The sequence below is a fragment of the Pongo abelii genome, chromosome 15 (genome assembly GCF_028885655.2).
Source record: "Pongo abelii isolate AG06213 chromosome 15, NHGRI_mPonAbe1-v2.0_pri, whole genome shotgun sequence".
NCBI classification, from domain to species: Eukaryota; Metazoa; Chordata; class Mammalia; order Primates; family Hominidae; genus Pongo; species Pongo abelii.
The window spans coordinates 67,097,590-67,118,619 of record NC_072000.2 but is presented as its reverse complement, the minus strand read 5'-3'; the positions used below and the strand labels follow the sequence as shown (position 1 = coordinate 67,118,619).

Sequence of the window (21,030 nt, the reverse complement as noted above, 5' to 3'; positions counted from 1 at the left end):
GGATATTGGATGACGTATTAGTCCATTTTCACACTGCTATAAAGATACAACCTGAGACTGGGTAATTTATAAACAGAAGAGATTTAATTGACTCACAGTTCCATATGGCTGGAGAAGCCTCAGGAAACTTACAATCCTGGTGGAAAGAAGCAAGGACCTTCTTCACATGGCGGCAGGAGAGAAAAAGGAGCACAGGGGAAACTGCCACTTTTGAAACCCCCAGATTGCATGAGATCTCCCTCACTGTCATGGGAACAACATGGGGAAAACTGCCCTCAAAATCTAATCACCTCTTGCCAGGTCCCTCTCTTGACATGTGGGGATTACCATTTGAGATGAGATTTGGGTGGGGACACGGAGCCAAACCATATCAGATGACTTCTGATGACTGATTGGTCTAATGTAAGGCTCTGCTTCTTCGGTGTTATCAGTGCACCTAGAGGTACTTAAAATATGTAGAAGCTTAAAAGACCACTTCATCCACAGCTTCTCAGCCTCTAACTTAATAGTGGATGATATTTAAGTTGTTATACCAAGCTAATAGGATACAACCAGTAATTTCAATTCATAATATATGGAAGAGTCAATATAGAATATATCTATTATTAAAATGTGTTCATAATGGTAATATTACTAACTTAATTGTCCTAAGATGTTCCTATAGATTCTACTCTGTAGACTGCTCAGATGGAAAATTCTTTACTCTGTTGTTATTATAATACATTGTAATATATTATTATTTCTCTATGTGTGTTGGGAGATAGACTGAAACTTTTCTTCAGTGACTTTTTCTATAAAATATTTAGATTCAATCAACTATAATAATAGAAATATTATTTCCCCCAAACTTAAGTGTAGACATTGTATTTTTATACTGCATATGTGATTATTACTTTATAAATTATGGGAAAAAAAAATCATAGTAATTCATTTTCCAAGTTTTGAGTCCACCTACATCAAGCTTTTAAAGATTTTTTTTTTCCAATATATCTTCTGAAGTGAGTTAAAGGAGTTAATTTTGAAAGTACAAATCACATGATGGGGACAATAAGCAGTATTTATGTTTTGCACACTACACAGATGATTACATTAATACATTGAGATTTTGGTTATTTAGAACGTAAGCCTAAAGATTTTAATAAAAGCAGTCACTCGTGGAATCTAGAAAAGTTCATCTCATATAGAGTAGAATGATAGTTACCAAGGGGTGGGGTGAATGGAGAGATGGTTGGAGAGTACAAAACTTCAGTTAGATGGAACTAAATTCAAGAAATTATTATACAACATGGTGACTATAGTTAACAATGTACTACATTCTGGAAAAATGCTAAGAAAGTGGGTGTAAAGTATTCTCACCACAAAAATGATAACTATGTGAAGAAACACATGTTAACTAGCTAGATTTAGTCATTCCACAATGCATACATACTTAAAAACGTCATGTTGTACATAGTAAATACATGCAATTATTTCTGTCAAAATTAATCAAAAGATTGGCTTGATTAGTATTACAGTAAATATATTGTATAATAATACATTTATAATTATATGTAATACTGCAATAATATATATTAAAAGATTCTTTCAACTTTGCTCATATTCAAGAAATGCAAAGTAAATCTACACTAAATACAATTTTCTTTTCTTTTTTTTTTTTTTTTGAGACGGAGTCTCGCTCTGTCGCCCAAGCTGGAGTGCAGGGGCGCTGTCTCTGCTCACTGCAAGCTCTGCCTCCCGGGTTCACACCATTCTCCGACCTCAGCTTCCCAAGTAGCTGGAACTACAGGTGCCCGCCACACTAAATGCAATTTTCATTTATCGCGCTGCAAAGACCGAAACTATGTTAGAACACTAGGCTGTTGAGTGTAGTAGCTAAGTAGGCACACCGCTCAAATCTCCTTTCATCAACATGTGCTGTGTGGAATACAGTCAGCGGCACCCTGGGTCCAGCTCCTGGCTTTAGAAAGCCTATTGTTACCATCTCTTCTCAACTCAGCATTTAGTGATCTCACAGTGGTAGCTTGAAATTAGCCACAGTGGGAGTATTTACACTACAGAAAGTAGCAAAAGCTACAAATCAAGGCCTTTTTAAAAAACTGTCTGTAGAGCTAGTTGTTAATCATTTTCCAACACATCACTGAACACAATTAACTGAAGGCTGCTGCCTTTTCTGATCTCCTGCAGCTCACATGTTGAAGCTGGGCTCACACATTTCCCCAGGGCTGCTCCCCGTCAGTGTCTGAGTATGGTGGGAATACTATAACTTGTCCATACCTGAACTTTTGCTCTGGGACTATCCATTTGCTGTGTAAAAGTGTAAGCTTTTTCTTCCTACCTGAGTCTTCCTTCCCTCTTTCACAGGTGTCAGACCTGCATTGTAGTCCAAAGGTTCTTCGTGTTCCCCTCCTCCCCATTTTGTTCTTCCCAGGCATTTACCTCAGTAAAATTCTTGCGTAAATAACCCTGGCTTGGCATCTACTCCTTACAGGACCTCAATTGATCAAGTACCATGTGGCATATCACTCTCATATACTGCTCAGGGGAGAATGAATTGGTAAAATCTCTATAAAGAACAGTTGGCAATGTCTCATTTTAAAAAAGAGAAGACTCTAGAGGCAACCACTTTCAAATTTTTTCAGGGGATTCTTTTATTATTTGCTTCCATGTCACCAAACAACACGATTACATATCTACCTCTTGGTTTGTCAATTTTAAGTTTTGTCTTTGACTTCTCAACATGAAAGGTGAGATTTTAGCTCCCCTTTCTACGTTCTCTCACTATTTACATACACCATTTTCATCACCTCATTTTCACAATATATCATCCTTTTGATTCAATAAATATTAAGTGTTGATATTATTATTATTGTTACTATTCTTATTTTTGGAGACAGAGTCTTGCTCTGTCACCCAGGCCAGAGTGCAGTGGTATGATCACTGCAACCTCTGCCTTCTAGGTTCAAGCGATTCTCCTGCCTTAACCTCCCTAGCAGCTGGGACTAGAGGTGAGCACCACCACACTCGGCTAATTTTTAAAAATTTTTTTAGTATTTCACTATGATAGCCAGTCTGGTCTTGAACTCCTGACCTCAAGTGATCCGCCCATCTCAGCCTCCCAAAGTGTTGGGATTACAGGCGTGAGCCACTGGGCCTAGCCAAGTGTTGATATTGTTATGACTGCAAATATGCACTTTATAGTTGATCCTTGCAGCATGTTGTAATTACTTTTCCTTTTCTGCACTTTCCATTTTTCTGGGAGCTGATAACTGTCTGATTTTATGTTTTCTATGTTCTTATCACTAATTCAACCACAAAATTCTCTGACAATTATCTAAATCTCCCTTCATTACACTGATGCAAGAAGTATTCTATCAATATCATTTTCTTAAACAAACCTCTCTTTACTCTTTCACCTGATTGATAGTTAAGCTAGCTATAATATTCTTGGCTAGAGATAATTTTCCTTCAGAATTTTGAAAGATACAATGCCATTGTACTCCTCCAGTAATTCTGATAAGAAACTTGAAGTCATTACAATTTCTGGTCCTTTACATGTGACCTATTTTCTCTTTCTGGAAGTTTCATATATCTTCTCTGTCCCAAGGTTCTGTAACTTTCTGATGATATGCCTTTGTGCAGATCTATTTTCATCAGTTTTGATGGGTATTAACTAGGTAGTCCTTTTCAGCCTGGAAAAGCATGACTACTGTCTTGATATTTTTTCCTATTATGATTTTCTCCAGCCCTCTGACCCTTTCTAAATTTTCTTTCTTTCTGGAACTCCTTTTATTCAGATACTGTACCTATGAGACCAGTCCTGTAATTTTTTTTTTTTTTTTTGAGATAGAGTCTTGCTCTGTCACCCAGACTGGAGTGCGGTGGCGTGATCTTGGCTCACTGCAAGCTCTGCCTCCTGGGTTCACACCATTCTCCTGCCACAGCCTCCTGAGTAGCTGGGACTACAGGCGCTGCCACCACGCCCGGCTAATTTTATTTTTGTATTTTTAGTAGAGACAGGGTTTCACCATGTCAGCCAGGATGGTCTCGATCTCCTGACCTCGTAATCCACCCGTCTTGGCCTCCCAAAGTGCTGGGATTACAGGTGTGAGCCACTGTGCCCGGCCAATGTACTTTTTTTTTTTTTTCTTAATCTCCTATTTTCCAGTCCTTTATCTATTTGCTACACTTTCTGGGAGATTTCTTCCACATTATTTTCTAACTCTCTTTGTCCCTAATAATGCTTTTCTTGCTTAAGGTCTAGTTTGCTTAATACTATTATAGCTAAATTTGCTTTTGTATAGTTGGTGTGTATTTGGTCTGTATATTTCTGGATGTATATTTTATGAGTAGTGTATAGATTCTGAAAGTCTCTTTAACAGGCAAGTTTAATCTGTTTACATTGATTGTGATTAATTACGTTTTGATTTACTTAGTACATCTTATTTTCTATTTTTAAATGCCTTTTCTTATCTTTGTTTTTTGGTGTTTTCTTTTTCCTTTTGTTTTTCCAGGTTTTGGATTGATTGAACTTTTCTTTAATCTCTTGGATGCCTCCTACTGGTTTGGAATTTTTTCTGTTAATCGATTACTCTTACATTTTTAACATCAGTGTTTGACTTAACAGATTCCAGAAGCTTCTAAGTATCTTTACCTTTCTTCATTTAATTCAAGGACTTCTGTTCCCCTTCATCCTTCAAATTATTATTGTCTTTTATTTTGGGTCTACATTATTTTTAATTTTTTCCTTTTAATATATGATTGTTTTATTAATATTTAATTGTCAATTCTTATTTAGATTTATCCATATGTTTATCAGCTTGTTCATTCATACTATTTTATGCATTCTTTGCCTTTTTTCTGGGTCAGTTCCTGTAGATTGGCTCTTTGTTACCCCTTATTATAACATTCACCATTCTGGAACACATTTCTTTCAGGAAGCCTGCCTGCATCATTCCCAAGCACCTTTAATTAATATCTTCACCACATTTCATCTTCACTTATGTATATGTATGTGCCTTAATATAGTTAAAAATATTTTTTTCTTTTGTTGATTTGTGTGTGTTCATAAGCACTGTATCAGCTGTTGGATGTTCTGGAGTCTTGTGCCTTGTCTAGGACATGTTTGTTTTGAGACTTTGAGAGGGTTACTCTGGTTCTCAGTTTCCATGATGTAAAACAAGGAAAGGAGTGTATAGCTAAATTGCTTATATCACAAGGTGGTTATAAGGAATAAATGGGAAAAGTGATACTAATAAATTTTGCTTGTAGAATTCTGCAAATCTGGTGGGGTATTATTATTTCATTTGTATGTGTTTGTTTCCTCAGCTGGATTATAAATCCTGTGATGGTGAAGAATGTGTCTTCCATCTCCTTGGTATTTCTTCATTGCTCTTAAGGCATACTGGTGACTTATTGACATGAAGCAGTAAAATGTTAGCAAGGTTTTAGTAAATTGTACAATGACATAAAAATAAAATAGAACTTAAACCTGAAGAGGAAGTACATTAACGGTGACTTGTGAATACGAGAGAATATGAGTCTGAAAATTACGATATAATCCTTTTACATGACGCAAGTACAGAATGACTTAGAAGACTTAATAACATTCTTTATTTTCAAGATTGTCGACATGCTCTCTGAAGGTAGTTTCGTTTACTAGGAATTCATGAACTGAATATGTGATTCTTTAAGAAAATTGTGAGGCAGAAAAGACAGATTCCATTAAAGAAGGCATTCTGTTTGAAAAGAAGGAACATAAATTTTCTAAAAGCCGTAAACAGAGGGTAAGAGAATGTTGTCACTAAGAATCCAAAGAATAGGATTGAGCTTCTTTGTAGTATGCATTTGAATACAGCTTTGGGAGGTTCAGGGAGCTTGATTTTGGGGAGATTAGAGGGAGTTGAGCCATAGAACATCATCAAATATGGAGCAGCTGCAGATAACACGCTGTTTGGTAGCGTAGGAGGATTTAGGAAATATGATACATGGGGAATTTTGATGATAATGAGTAGTCTTAATAAGTGATAAACATAAAAACTAGGTCACAAATGAAATTGGGAAAAGATAACTCATGCATTGCTTTAGGAGAAAGAATGGATAGAACAATGACTGCTAAGTGGAAGTATATAAATACTTTTAATTTTCAGAAAAGTTTATGGAAGATAATTTTCTAAATTATAGTTTTGTCATGAATTATGCTTGTCAAGCTGCCACATGCATCATTTCACTTTATCCTGTATAATTACATTAATAATTTTTATTTCTGATCTAGTCATTAAAACAAGAACAGGAAATCAGAAAGGCGAATTATGCTTCTAGACTTTAGTAACTTTTGTCAGCTTAGAATCTTCTTTGTCCCTTTTGCTTGCCATCTCAGACCTTCTACAAAGAATAGCATGTTAGAAATTGTTATTTAATACAGTTGGCTTGCCATTACCTTTTCATTAAAGTGTATAGATAATTTAAAATAATATTTGAGTGGTATAACTAGGATATACCTAATTTTTCTGTTTGTTTTCCTAGTTTTAATCTTATTAAATCCATATAAATACTGCCTGTCTAAGTTTGTTATGTGCTGCCATATCAAAATACCACAGGTTGGGTCATTTATGAAGAACAGGAACTTATTTCTCACAGTTCTGGAGACTAGGAAGTCCAAGGCACTCACATCTGGTGTCTTGTGGGGGCTGTGCTCACATGGTGGAAGGCAGAAGAGCAAACAAGACAAATGATGTGTCCTCATGTAGCAGAAGACAGCAAACCGCTTCTGTAAGCCCTTTTTATAGCAGCATTAATCCATGCATGAGGGCAGATCCCTCATGACCTAAATACGTTCTATATGTCCTCATCTCCCAACATTATTGCATTGAGGATTAAGTTTTAACATATATATTTGAGGGGACAAACCAATCAAACCATAGCGCTACCCAATCCTTCTTGGAATTAGTTGATTTTTCTTTTCACCGTGATTCCCAGCTGATGATAACATGCCAACATTAAGTCCTAAGCAATCTGCTTTTAAATCTAACTTTGTAAAGAGTGTGAGCCTTTTAAAAAATAGACTTTATTTTTTAAGACCGCTTTTAGGTTTGTAGCAAAATTGAGGAGGTGCAGAGATTTCCCATGTACCCTTTGCTCCCAAACATGCATAGATTCTCCCACTATGGAAATCCCACACCAGAGTGGTACGTCTGTTACAATTGTTGAACCTACATGAATACATCATTATCACCCAAAGTTGATCATTTCTAGTGGCTTTCACTCTTGATTTTGTACATTTAATGGGTTTGGACAGAAGTATGATGACATGTATCCTCCATTACAGCATCACACAGATTAGTTTTACTGTCTTAAAATTTTTTTCATGCTCTGCTTATTCTTTTCTTCTTCTCTGCTAACCCGTGGCAACCACTGATCCTTTGTGTCTCCATAGTTTTGCCCTCTCTAAATGTCGTATAGTTAGAATCAGATAGTTTGTAGCTTTTTCATATTGGCTTCTTTCTCTTAGTAATATGCATTTAAGGTTCCTCTGTGTTTTTTCAAGGCTTGATAGCTCATCATTTTTTTCTGTGCTGAATAACATATCATTGTCTGGATGTATCACAGTTTATTTATTCATTCACCTACTGAAGAACATCTTGGATGCTTCCAAGTTTTGGCAAAATTATGAATAAAGCTGCTATAAACATTCATGTGCAGGTTTATATGTGAACATAAGTTTTAAACATATTTGGGTAAATACCAAGAAACGTGATTGCTGAATCATACAGTAAGACTATGTTTAGTTTTGTAAGAAACTTTCAAACTGTCTGTCTTCCAAAGTGGCAGCACCATTATGTATTCCCATCAGCGATGAATGAGAATTTCTCTTGTTCCTCATCCTTGGCAACATTTGGTGGTGTTAGTATTTTGGAGCTTGACTATTCTAATAGGTGTGTAGTGGTATCTGTTTAAATGTATCTATTTTGATGTTTTAAAATTTGCAATTGACAAATGGCATATGTTGCTGAACACCTTTTCATATGCTTAATTCTCATAGGAATATCTTCTTTGTTAAGATGTGTGTTCAGATCTTTTGTGCATTTTTTATTGTTGTTTTAAGAGTTCTTTTTATTTTTTGGATGATAGTACTTTATTAGATGTCTTTTGCAAATATTTTCTCTCAGTTTGTGGCTTGTCTTCTCATTCTTTTGACTGTGACTTTTGCAGAGCGGAATTTTACATTTTAATGAAGTCCAGCTTATCAATTATTACTTTCATGGATTGTGCCTTTGGTGTTGTATCTGTAAAGTCATTGTCATACTCAAGGTCATCTAGATTTTCTCCTATGTTGTCTTCCATAAATTTTATAGTTTTGCATTTTTTATTTCATATGATTCATTCTGAGTTAAATTTTGTGAAGGGTGTAGGGTCTGTGACTAGATTCACTTTTTTTTTTAAATGTGGATATCCAGTTGTTTCATCACTATTTTTTGAAAAGATGATGTTTGTTCCATTGCATTGCCTTTTTGTCTTTGTCTAAGATTAGTTGCTTATATTTATGTGGGTCTATTCCTGGATTCTCTATTCTGATCAGTTAATCTATTTGTCTGTTTTTTCACCAATGCCATACTCTCTTTATTGCTATAGTTTTATAGTTAGTTTTAAAGTCATGTAGCATCAGTCTTCTGACTTTGTTCTTCAACTTCCATATTGTAGTGGCTATTTTGAATTTTTTGCCTGTCTATGTAAGCTTTAGAATCAGTCTACTTGTATCAACAAAATAACCTGCTAGGTTCTTGATTGGATTTTTGTTGTCTCTAGTTCATTTTGAGAAGAACTGACGTCTTGACAATATTGAGTCTTACTATCCATGAACATGAAATATCTCTTCATTTATTTAGTTCTTTGATATATTTCATCAGTTTTGTAGTTTTCCTCATAGATCATATACACATTTTATTAGATTTATATTTAAGTATTTTGGGGAGGGCTAAAGTAAATGGCATTATGGTTTTTTATTTCAAATTCCACTTGTGCCTTGCTGGTACACAGAAAAGCAATTGCCTTTTGTGTATTAACCTTGTAACCTGGAACCTTGCTATAATTACTTATGAGTTTCATGGTTTTTGGTCAATTTATTCATATTTTCTACATAGATAATCATCTCATGGATAATCATCTGTGAACAATGACATTTTTATTTCTTCCTTCCCAGTAAGTATACCTTTTCTTGTTTTATTGCATTAGCTAGAATTTCCATGATGAGTTTGAAAAGAAGTGATGAAAGGGAACATCTTTGCCTTGTTCCTGATCTTAATAGGAAAGCTTCTAGTTTTTCATTCTTGAGTATGATGTTAGTTGTAGGGTTTTTTTTTTTTTTTTGTAGATGTTCTTTATCATGTTGAAGAATTTACTCTCTACTTGTAGTTTGTTGAGAGTATTTTATCATGAATCGATGTTGGATTTGTTAAATGATTTATCTACATCCATTGATATGATCATGCCATTTTCCTTTAGCTTGTTGATGTTATGGATTACATTAACTGACTCTCAAATGTTGCACCAGCTTTGCATACCTAGAACCAAATCCAGTTGGTCACAGTGTATACTTTTTAAAATACATTGTTAGATTAAAATTTTTAAATCAAATATTAACAAAACTAATATTTTGTTGAGAATTTTTACATCTATGTTCATGAGAGATATTGGTTTGTACTTTTCTTGTAATGTCTTTGTCTGGTTTTGGTATTGGGGTAATGCTGGTCTCATAAAATGCACAAGAAAGTATTCTTTCTGCCTCTACCTTCTGGAAAACATTGGAGGAAATTGGTATAATTTATTCCTTAAATGTTTGATAGATTTCACTTGTGAACCTATCTGGGCCTAATGCTTTGCATTTTAGAAGGTTATTAATTATTGATGCAATTTCTTTAATAGATGTAGTTCTATTCAGATTATTTTTTTCTTGTGTGGGTCTTAGCAGATGTGTCTTTCAAGGATTTGGTTTATTTCATTATCAAATTTATCAAATCTGTGGGCAGAGTTGTTCATAGTATTTCTTAATTATCCCTTTAGTATTCATGGAATTTGTAGTAGTGTCCCCTCTTTTATTTCTAATATTAGTAATTTGTATCTTCTCTCTCTCTTGTTTCATTAGCCTGACTAGAGGCTTATTGATTTAATTTTTTTTTTTAGATGGAGTCTCACTCTGTCACCCAAGCTGGAGTGCAGTGGCGCAGTCTCAGCTCACTGCAACCTCTGCCTCCCAGCCTCAAGTGATTCTCATGCTACAGGCGCATGCCACCACGCCTGTCTAATTTTTTGTATCTTGATAGAGACAGGGTTTCACCGCGTTGCCCAGGGTGGTCTCGAGTTCCTGAGATCAGGTGATCTGCCTGCCTCAGCCTCCCAAAGTGCTGGGATTCCAGGCATGAGCCACTGCGCCCAGCCAAAAAAAAAAAAAAAATTAATTTTATTTTAAGTTCTGGGTTACACGTGCAGGACAGGCAGGTCTGTTACAGAGGTAAACCTGTGTCATGGTGGTTTGCTGCACCAATCAATCCATCACCTAGGTATTAAACCCTGCATGCATTAACTATTCTTCTTGATGCTATCCCTTCCCGTCCCTGGCAGCCCCCCATCAGGCCCCAGTGTGTGTTGTTCCCCGCCCTGTGTCCATGTGCTCTCATTGTTCAGCTCTGACTTACGAGTAAGAACATGTGGTGTTTGGTTTTCTGATTTTTAAAATCCTTTCAAAGAATTAGCTTTTGGCTTTGTTGTTTTTTAAAAATTTATGTCCTATTTTCAATTTCACTTATTTCTGCTTTAATTTTTATGATGGCTTTTCTTTGACTTACTTTGGATTTCTAGTTTCCAAAGCTGAAAGTTTAGGTTTTTCTTCTTTTCCAGCATATGCATTCAAAGCTATAAATTTCCCTGTGAGCACTGATTTTGCGATATCCTATCCTACACATTGTTAAATTGTATTTTCATTTTTGTATAGTTCAAATTGTTTTAAATTTCTTTTGAGATTTCTTCTTTGACTCGTGTTATTTAAAAGTGCGTTATTTAATCTCCCAAGTGTTTGGGTATTTTTCAGATATTGTTCTGTTATTGATTTCTAATTTAATTCCATTGTGACCTGAAAGCAGACATTGTATGATTTCTATTCTTTTAATACACATAGTGATTCTAATAACAATTTAAAAATCATTTATATTTATATTGATTATTGGATTAGTAGCTGATCCATACTCATCTTTCATCTATAGGCTCAGAGAAGGTGTGTTGGTGACCCTATTTGGCATCCTTTAATTGTACTTCATGTAAAGAATTCAAATCCAGCAAAGATCTTTAGAGAGCTAATGGTTAGTTATTATGCTTGTTTCTGGAAGAATCTCCAAAGCAGAGACTCTGTCTCTCTAACTCATCTTGGATTTGTATACCTATCAAGATGCCTGACATCTAATTGCCAGCCTACAAATATTTCTATTGAAGTGAATGAGGCATACCACATTTCCTAACTATACATGCTTTTTGTTAATAATGGGAAAGATAAGGCCAGAGGGAAACCTTTGTGGCATAATCTTAGCTGTGCTCTAAACTCTTTCTTCTCACAGACTATAGGGCATATCCTTTGACCACTATGTCCACATTTCCTCTCATGAGTTGCTTTCCATGAGTATTCTTACGCTGTCATGTAAATAATCCTCCAGTCAGATGACCTGCCCTACCAGCTTTCCATACATGTTTAAGGATTACCTTAGGGTTAAGCCTCCAAGCTGTGATCTCCCACTGGGAGTGCAAAGTATTGTGGACAAATAAATACAAATGGATATAAAGATGAACAAGACACAGTCTCTGAACAGATACCTACCTTCTACTTTGAGGGAAAAACTTTCTCACAAACTATTCGTGGGTGTAAATAAAAGAGGGGTCAGGGTGAAGGAAGAGATAGGGAAAAAATTTGGAGAGAGTGTAAGAGTCAGCCTCAAGTTCCAAATTGGAACATAATGGCTGTTGTCTAAGCTTTTAAATTCTATTCCTGGTGGGCATTGGTAGAGAATGTTATCATGGTTGGGTAATACACAGCTTTAAAGATAGACGTTCTTAGATTTGAAAAGTTTGGTGATGTTGCAGAAACATTCTTTTGCATGAATTTCCAGTGAGACAAAGCAGTCTGTCTAACTGAGGGAATTAGCTTTGAGAGGATAGGAAAGAACAAGCAATGAGGATAGCATTGAGCTTCCTTTATTTGATTTTCTTGTTTACATAAAATTTTTTTTATCTGTACTGATCTTCATTCATGATAAATTGTTCCTATTGTTAAGCAGCGGGGATGATTCTAACATAGAGGCAAAGAAGGTTGAAATATATTGGAATTTGTATGTTACAGCTAACTCTTAAAGAGTTTTTACCTTAACTAATTATGAATACTTGCATAGAGGTTACTGTTTATTGTCTTTCTGTGCAATAATTATCCCCATGCTTGAGAAATCGTAGTTTTGTTACTCTGCTTTTGGGGAAGCTCCAGTGGAGTTCATCCCTACTTCATTTATCCTTTTTAGTACTTCATTTTATTCCCTGATGTCCCTGCTTTCACACAACACACACTAACTTATAAAGAATGTGTTTGTCTTTGTATTGAATTTCTTCATCTTTAAGAAGTGTTGTTTATATTTAGGTAAAGGGTTAACAAAATTATTTCTTCTTCTGCTTGAGAATTTGACCTTTGGCTAGCAGTCTTCCTTTGCTTCCCTGGGAACTGATGAAGGGAACATGTCTTTTATGTTTCTAGGCAATATTACTTATGTTTTAAAAAATGGCTGGGCATGGTGGCTAATGCCTGTAATCTCAGCACTCAGGGAGGCAGAGGAAGGAGGATTGCTTGAGCCCAGGAGTTTGAGGACAGCCTGGGCAACATACCAGGACCCCATCTCCACAAAAAGGAAAAAAAAAATTCCCTCTTCAGTAAATTGCATCTAGACTGTGAGGAACTTTTAATAAACTATAAATAACTTGATAAGGACACCATAGCTTATGGGTTTATTGAATGATGGAGCTTTCAGAGTTCCATCAGATATGAGCATATCTCTTGTGGGACTTTGAAACCTATGCCTGTGGCATTGTTATTAGAAGTATTAGATTAGGTAGAGCATGAGGCTGTCAAAAGCTACATCCCCAAACATTACCAACACAACCTGTTAAAAAGACAAAGCTGAGTTGAATTTATTGCTTACCACAGTAAAAGGGAACACGGCCTTGCAAAGCTCTGGTATTGTACTCAGAGCAGGAAAGGCAAGGACAGAATGGATTAAGAATCAAAAGTTTGATTTAAGGTAGGTTTTTAAAAACAGGGAGGGGCTAGGGGAGTGGGCTTTATTAGAACTGGGTAAAGTTCAAGAATATGATACAATAGCACAGGATTGGAGGAAACAGCAAGGCAAGGATTTTGGAGGAAAGAATTCAAAGAATCTCAGGACATAAACTGTGTGCAGATACTTTTCACTAAAGAGTTAATAGGTCTTTGCAAAATTCCTGTAATAAAAAAAATCAAACCATTTATCTGAGCAGGAGAGTCCTGGAGAAAGAAAGTCATGCTAAGGGAGACAGAGGAATAGTCCAAAGTCGTGTTAATGTAGACAGTAAGATAGAGTTTTAGTTTTCAGTGTCCAGGATGAGTGAGAGTAGTGATGATGGTGAGATTAGACTATTTCTCAAGGCTTTTAAGTCAAGATGGCTCCAGTACTTGCTGACTGAGTCTTATTTTCTCACTTTTAAGTTGTCTTCTTGGGGAGACAGGGGACAGGGAGCATAGCTCTTTGGACTGCTACACAAACTACTATGAGGTCTATGTCCATGGAAGAGGATGCTAATACTGCCCTTTTGATGAGCAGTGATTTCTATTCTGTGCCCTTCTGAATCTACTGATAAATAAGCATGATCGATGATAGTAGTGTTTGAATGTTTAGTTGATCAGTATTGCAGATACAAATACAGAGTTTATGATCAAATGCCCAGTGTGCACTTTCAGAAGATGCTAGTTTCCATTGTGATTTGTTTGTTTTTGAGTAATTGTGTCAGGAAAAATCAGCCATCTTCAGTTACATTCACATTTATACACAGGATTACACGGAGTTGTGAATGGCCTTACTCAAAAACTTTTACAGATGTTGCAATTGTCCTGGTTACAGTAAATTAAGAGGTCTATATCATGGAAACCAGTGCAAAAATTATTTTACTATAGATTACAGATTTTTAGATTTGCTCAATTTTATATTCAATATGATGCTACTGGAATTTTAGAATCACTTCTTCTTGTCTTCAATATTGAAATCTAACAAGTTTAAAAAAAGAATATCTGTTTAATGACATCTTACCGATGTTGGCAAAGAAAGTAATTATTTTTAGGGAATATGCAGTCTCCATGTACAGAAGCCTGCCAGTTCATATGATAAACATATCACTAGGACTGATCACTAGCTCAATTGTTAAATTTCTGCTCTTTAGTGTTATGAATGACTGTGTATTTGGTTTGACTTCTGAGATGTGGTAGTACATTGAGAAATATACAGGGATGGCTGTCTTAGTCCATTTTGTGTAGCTATAGCAGAATGCCTGAGGCTGGATAATTTATAAAGAAAGGAAGCCTATTTAGCTCACAGCTCTGCAGGTTAGGAAGTTCAAGAGCATGGCCTTGGATTCTGATGAGGGTTTTCATGCTGCATCATAACCTTGTGGAGAAAGTCAAAGGACAAGCAGACATATGAGGAGAGAAAAAACCCAAACAGTGCCCTGGCTCTAGAAAAATGTACCGTTGTAGGAACTTATCCATTCCTTTAAGAATGAATCCAGTCTTGCCAGAGTGAGAACTCACCCACTACCATGAGAATGGTACCAAGATGTTCATAAGAGATTCACTCCCATGACTTAAATACCTCCCACTAGGCCCCACGTTCCAACACTACCACATTGGGGATCAAATCTCAACTTGAGTTTTGGTGGGACAAACTACATGCAAACTACAGCAATGACGTAAGAAGGATTTATTCTTCTCTGAATGTCATCCTTTAAATGAAAAAAACAAATCCCTTTCTTGATTTCCTTCATCTATTCACCTCTCTCTCTATATATATATTGAGCTACTCGTTTATTATAAGTATTGGGGAATCTAGCAGTGAACAAGCACACAAATCCTCCCCTATCTTCATAAAACTGTTAAAAGGAAATTGCACCAGACATTTGTTAAAAACAAAGATTTTATTCAAGACCGTTGCAATGGTAGAGAGAGATTTTTGCACTAGGGGAGAGGGATTGAACTCAACTTTGTTGAAACAAGTGGTAGAGATGTTGGTCAATATGATTAGGTCATCTAATCATTTGATAATTGGTGCTTATCAAAGTTTGACACCTACCCTCCTACAGACATTAGGAAATAGAGGCACTGTCTTTCTTGATGATTATATTCCAAAGGAATAGCCCACAAATCTTTGAGAAGGACATTCCTGGGTTATAAAATTGGCAAGAGGCTGGGAGAAGATTTTCCTCTGAAAGAGGCAGAGAAAGAATTTACGATAGAAAGTTTTCTAAAGTAAATGTTCTAAGAAAAGGGAAGTCAGGATCCTAGACTTAGGAAGAAGCCAAGTTAAGGTCATCTTGGTCAGAGTTAATATTCTGGTGGGGGAAAAACAGACAGTAAGTATACGTGGACAATTTAAATTGTGTGTGTGTGTGTGTGTGTGTGTCTGTGTGTATAATTTCAGCTAGTGATATGCGCTACAAATAAAAATAATACAGGGGCAATAGGATATAGATAATGACTGGGGTGATGAGGAGGTGAACATGTAGGAAAGCATGTAATGGGCTAAATGCTGCTGTTAGGTTAGGATTTCTTTTTAGTTGCAAAGGAAAGAGACTCAAGTGACCTCAAGTAATGGAAGATTTAGTATAAGGATGGATATTTTTCAGCACATAGCACAAATAACAGTGGTACCTTAGAACCTAATGCATGGCCCTAGACCAAGGTGGCTCTGGGGAACTTGGCCCAAGGCACAACCAATTTCTAATATTAGGGAAGTGAGCCTGAAAAAAGGAAGGAGCTGAGCCAAAGTATAGGGAAGTGAGGAAAAAGAAAATGGAGCTACTCTTTGAACTCCTTCTTCATATGTCTCACAGTCTTGCATTGACATTGTTTTCTCCAGTATCATTTTCTTATAGCCTTAACATTCCATATGATCACATATTGTCATTAAAATTGTTGAAAAAAGGGATATTTTAGAAAATTTAGAAAATTATTTTGGAGGACATGACTGCTTACTGTTCTAGCTATTTTCTTAGGGTTTGTAGATCTTTACTTGAGTTTCCCACCACAATGTGACTCACTCACTCTGTCTGTATGCTTTTCTCTCTTTTCTTGACTGAATTTCTTAGCATGCTTGTTAATTTCATCTTGACTGGACCTTGGGGTGTTCAGATTACATATTGTTACTGGGTATATCTGTTTCTTGCTGAGAATAGCACTTGGATCAGTACATTCAGTAAAGCAGATTGTTCTCCCCAGTATGGATGGGCATTATCCAATCTGTTGAGGGCCTGAATAGAAAAAGAGATAGAAGAAAGAGGAATTCTCTCCTTTTTTCTGCCTTACTACTTGATCTGGGACATCTCATCTCATCTTGTCTTGCCTTTGGACTGGAATTTGCACCATTGGCCTGGTTCTTAGGTCTTCGGACTTGAATTGCAATATCGGCTTTCTTGGGTCTCCTGGTTGCAGATGGCAGACTGTGGAACTTCTCTGCCTCCATAATCATTTGAGCCCATTCCTCACAGTACATCTCTCTCTCTTCCTAAATATCAACATCTATATACAGTTATTCCCTTTTACCCATGGGTATACATTCCAAGACCCCCAGTGGAGGCCTGAAACCACAGATGGTACTGAACCCTATATATATTATGCTTTCTCCTATACAGACGTACCTATGATAAAGTTTAATTTATAAATTAGGCACAGTAAGAAATAAACAATATAACAACATAGAAGAATTACTATAATGTACTGTAATAAAAGTATGTGAATGTGCTTGCTCTCTTCCAAAACATCTCATTGTTACTATACTCACCCTTTTTCTTATGATGATGTGAGATGAAAAAAATGCCTACATGATGAGAAGAAGTAGGGTGAATGATGTAGGCATTGTGACCTAGCTTTAGGCTACTATTGACCTTCTGATAATATATCAGAAGGTGATTACATTCTTCAGGTGATCCTGGATCATCAAGCCATGAACATTAATGGTTGAATGTCAGGAGCAGGAGCAGATAATGTCAATATTAGGGATCCTTGATAGTTGAAGGTTATTTTTTGCTAAAACCTTTGGGAAGAACACTGTAGTTGGAAATTATTGTCTCTTTTAAACTCATTAAAATGTTGCTATAGAAATTGTATTCCTTCGTTGATCATATAGGAGACTTTAGTGCTTTGTTCCATCTGTGGATCATATGCCATAATTCTGTCCATTGTTGTCTGTACAATTTGAAACACTTCAGCAACTTTCCATAGTATCCACATTGCTAGTTCTGCTTCAGCTTCTTCTTCTTCCTCTGTAGGTGACTCAACAAGTTCTTCCAGTTTCTCATTTGTTAACACTTCTGATGACCTTCAATATGTTCTTTCACTTCATCAAGTATGTCAGCAAATCCTTCACTAACTTGTCTTGCTGTGTGAATTATTTTCTTAGCTTCTCCATTGATCCCCAGGAAGCCTTTAAAATCATTCATGACTTCAGTCCATAAGTTCTTCCAGCAGGTATTTGCAATTTCTGGTTTTAATTAATCCATTGCAGTTTTGATGAATGCTATTGCATCAGAGATAGTGAATGATTTCCAGCATTGCTTTATATCTGGATTAGGGTCTGCATTAATTGCTGATCAAATGCAGTAAAATATCAGGCAGGCGTATGTGGCACTGATAAACCAAATGATGTCGTGGTCAAAGGGCTGAAACAAGGAGGTTATATTTGAAGGTAAAAATACAACCTCAACATTTTCATTTTCATAGAAGATTCAGGATGGCTGGGTGCATTCTCATCTCCATCTCCATCTCCATCCCTGTCCCTGTATCCATCTCCATCTGCACATCCATCTCCATCTCCATTTCCATCTCTATCTGCTCTCCATCTCCATCTCCATCTGCATCTCCATCTCCATCTGCATCTCCATCTGCATCTGCATCTCCATCTGCATCTGCATCTCTATCTGCATCTCCATGTCCATCTGCAATTCCATCTGCGTCTGCATCTCCATCTCCATCTCCATTTCCATCTGCATCTGCATCTCCATCTGCATCTCCATCTCCATCTGCATCTCCATCTCCATCTCCATTTCCGTCTGTGTTTGCATCTGCATCTGCATCTGCATCTCCATCTGCATCTCCATCTCCATCTCCATCTGCATCTCCATCTCCATCTCCATATCTCCATCTCCATCTGCATCTGCATCTCTATCTCCATCTGCATCCCCATCTCCATTTCCATCCCCATCCCTGTATCCATCTCCATCTGCACCTCCATTTCCATATCTCCATCTCCATATCTCCATCTCCATTTCCATTTTCGTGTCCATCATGTCCTGTTAGTCCTGTTTCTCTGGAGAGCCCTGACAAATACACTTAGTCTTTCTTCTCTTTTGCTTTTTCTCTTTGCTTACATAGCCCATCATGGCCACTTCAGTCTTACTCTGCTTCAACTCTCATTGCCTGTTACCTCATTCCCTCGCATTTCTTGGACTAATTATTTATGCTATAAAACAAGAGTCTTAACTTTCAGGGTTGGGGATAGGAGAAGTGTCTCTGAGGGGGTTACATTTTTAAGCCCAGTCCTGAAAGATGCATAGGAATTCACCAGGCAAAAGAAATGGTTGGTGGGTAGGGAGATTGTTTTAAACAGCATGTTTGGAGATCTCCTGGGTGAGAGAGAATATATTTTTAAGGTAGGAAAGAAGTCCTATATGACAGAGTGTAGAGAGCAGAAGACAGATGCTCAAGGTGAGTCTGAAGAGGTAGGCAGGGGTAGGTTGTGTTAAGGAGTTTGGGTTTTATTCTAAAGGCAGCAAGAAATTATTGAAGAAGGATTTAAAGCATCCCCAGTTTGGTTTGCTTGTACATATATCATAATGTTTGAAAAAAAAATCAGGGCTTTAGGCAATACACCTCTTCATAGGGTACATATTTTGATCAAGCTTTATATTCACTGTGGACCCAGTGGATATGAAAATGAAAGTCTTTTCTACAACAAGAAGCATACTAAAAGTTACTACATTATGGATATCGCTGAAAATAAGTGCCTATTCTTTATCTGTCTGTCTGTCTGGCCATTTATGCCACTGTGCTTCAATAAGAATATGAACTGGCTAATACAGGTGTTATGCACAAGTTATTTAAATTCAAATCTTCTACAGAAGGATGCTAGCTAATCCATGGAGTAATTAGGATTATTTCCCCGTAGAGCTCTTGGTAGCTTGAGTTGGAGCAGTGAATTCTGAATAGGAAAAAGCAACATAATTTGTTATCTGGGTTAGAGGTTCAGATAACAAATGTAGTATGCAATTTTTTTTCAGTCTTTAAATTGCACTCTACAAAAGGAAATGGAAATGGACTATGTAATCATTCATGTATAAAATCTATTTAGAATAAGGGCCCAATGCTTGTGAAACAGAGCTTATTATTGTTTTGTGGTTTATGTCCAGTTGCCTGATATGGTACTACCTGTGAAAATTAAGCGGCTATTAATTATTGATTATGGTATCAGTGCTGGAGGAATCAGAAATTATTATGAGAGATTTATATATTGGTTAGGTTATTATTTAATTAATGTCTTCATTCTTTAAATCACTAGGTTCCCAAGAGTGCTAGAGTGTGCTAGGGATAAAAGAATGAACAAAACATGATACACATGCACACTCACAAAGAGACAAGTGTCATGAAGGGAATGTACATGGTCCTTTGAGATTATATAATGAAATGACCTGATCCAGATCAGAAAGGGAAAGTTCCCTAAGGAAGCAATAACTGAGCTATAATTTAAAGTATGGATAGAGCCAACTAGGCTGAGGAATGGGCAAGAAAGAGTTGTAGAACATTCCATTTAGAAAGAACAACAAGTGCATAATCCCTGTGTTCGAGGGAGAATGACATATTCAAAGAATTGAAAATTGGATGGAGAGTGAGCAGAAGAGAATGGAGCTAGAGTGGTAAGCCTGGACCCAACTGTGCAAGGCTGTATAAACAAAACAGATTTTAGAACAATGGGAAGCTATGAGATAATTTTAAACTAGCAGTGATTTTGAAGAGGTAACTCTTATGCAGTGTTCAGAACAGATTGAATGGGTTTAAACAAATGCCTTGACACTTAGGAAACTCCCGTAGATAGAGGAGAGAGGTGCTATTAGTGTGATCTAAGGTGATGACAGTGGAGGTGGTGAGAGGTAGATAAATTTGAGAGATAGGAGTTAAAATTATGTATTGATAAAAACATTATTACTACAAATATTTAAAAATAAATGGAACCTGATTCAGAACAAGTTTCAAGATCTAACTACCAGTTTGCAGGAAAGTGGGACAGAGGATTATATTAGTGACACCATAATGATGCAAACATCAGAATTCGGAATTTATGAAACTCTATAGGACAAACAATCTGTTTTTTTTATACAAATAAATTTGACTTCAACAGATTAAAAAAAGGAGAGGGAAATGTGTAGATTAAGAGACACATTAACAAAGCACAAAGTGTGGACCGTCTTTGGTCCTAATTCTAAGAAACTAGCTGCAGAGAGGGTGGGCATTGAGTGGACTGGATATTTGCTGATTTTGAGAAATTGTGTTAGGTTTTATCAGGTGTGATAATGGTTGATAGGTTTGTTGAATTAAAAAATATGTTGTCTTTTAGAGACATACCCTGAAGTATTTATGGACAAAATCATACATTTTGGATTTGCTTCAAAATAATCCAGTGGGGCCAGGAGTTTGCTGTTAAGAGAGAGATGTAGAAG

General features: G+C 36.4%; 1 protein-coding gene across 1 annotated transcript in view; it reads left to right on the top strand.

The window, feature by feature from the left end:
- Positions 1 to 21,030, top strand: part of KCNH5 (potassium voltage-gated channel subfamily H member 5) — a 339,516-nt gene that overhangs the window by 64,997 nt on the left and 253,489 nt on the right. The gene's annotated exons all lie outside the window — the stretch shown is intronic.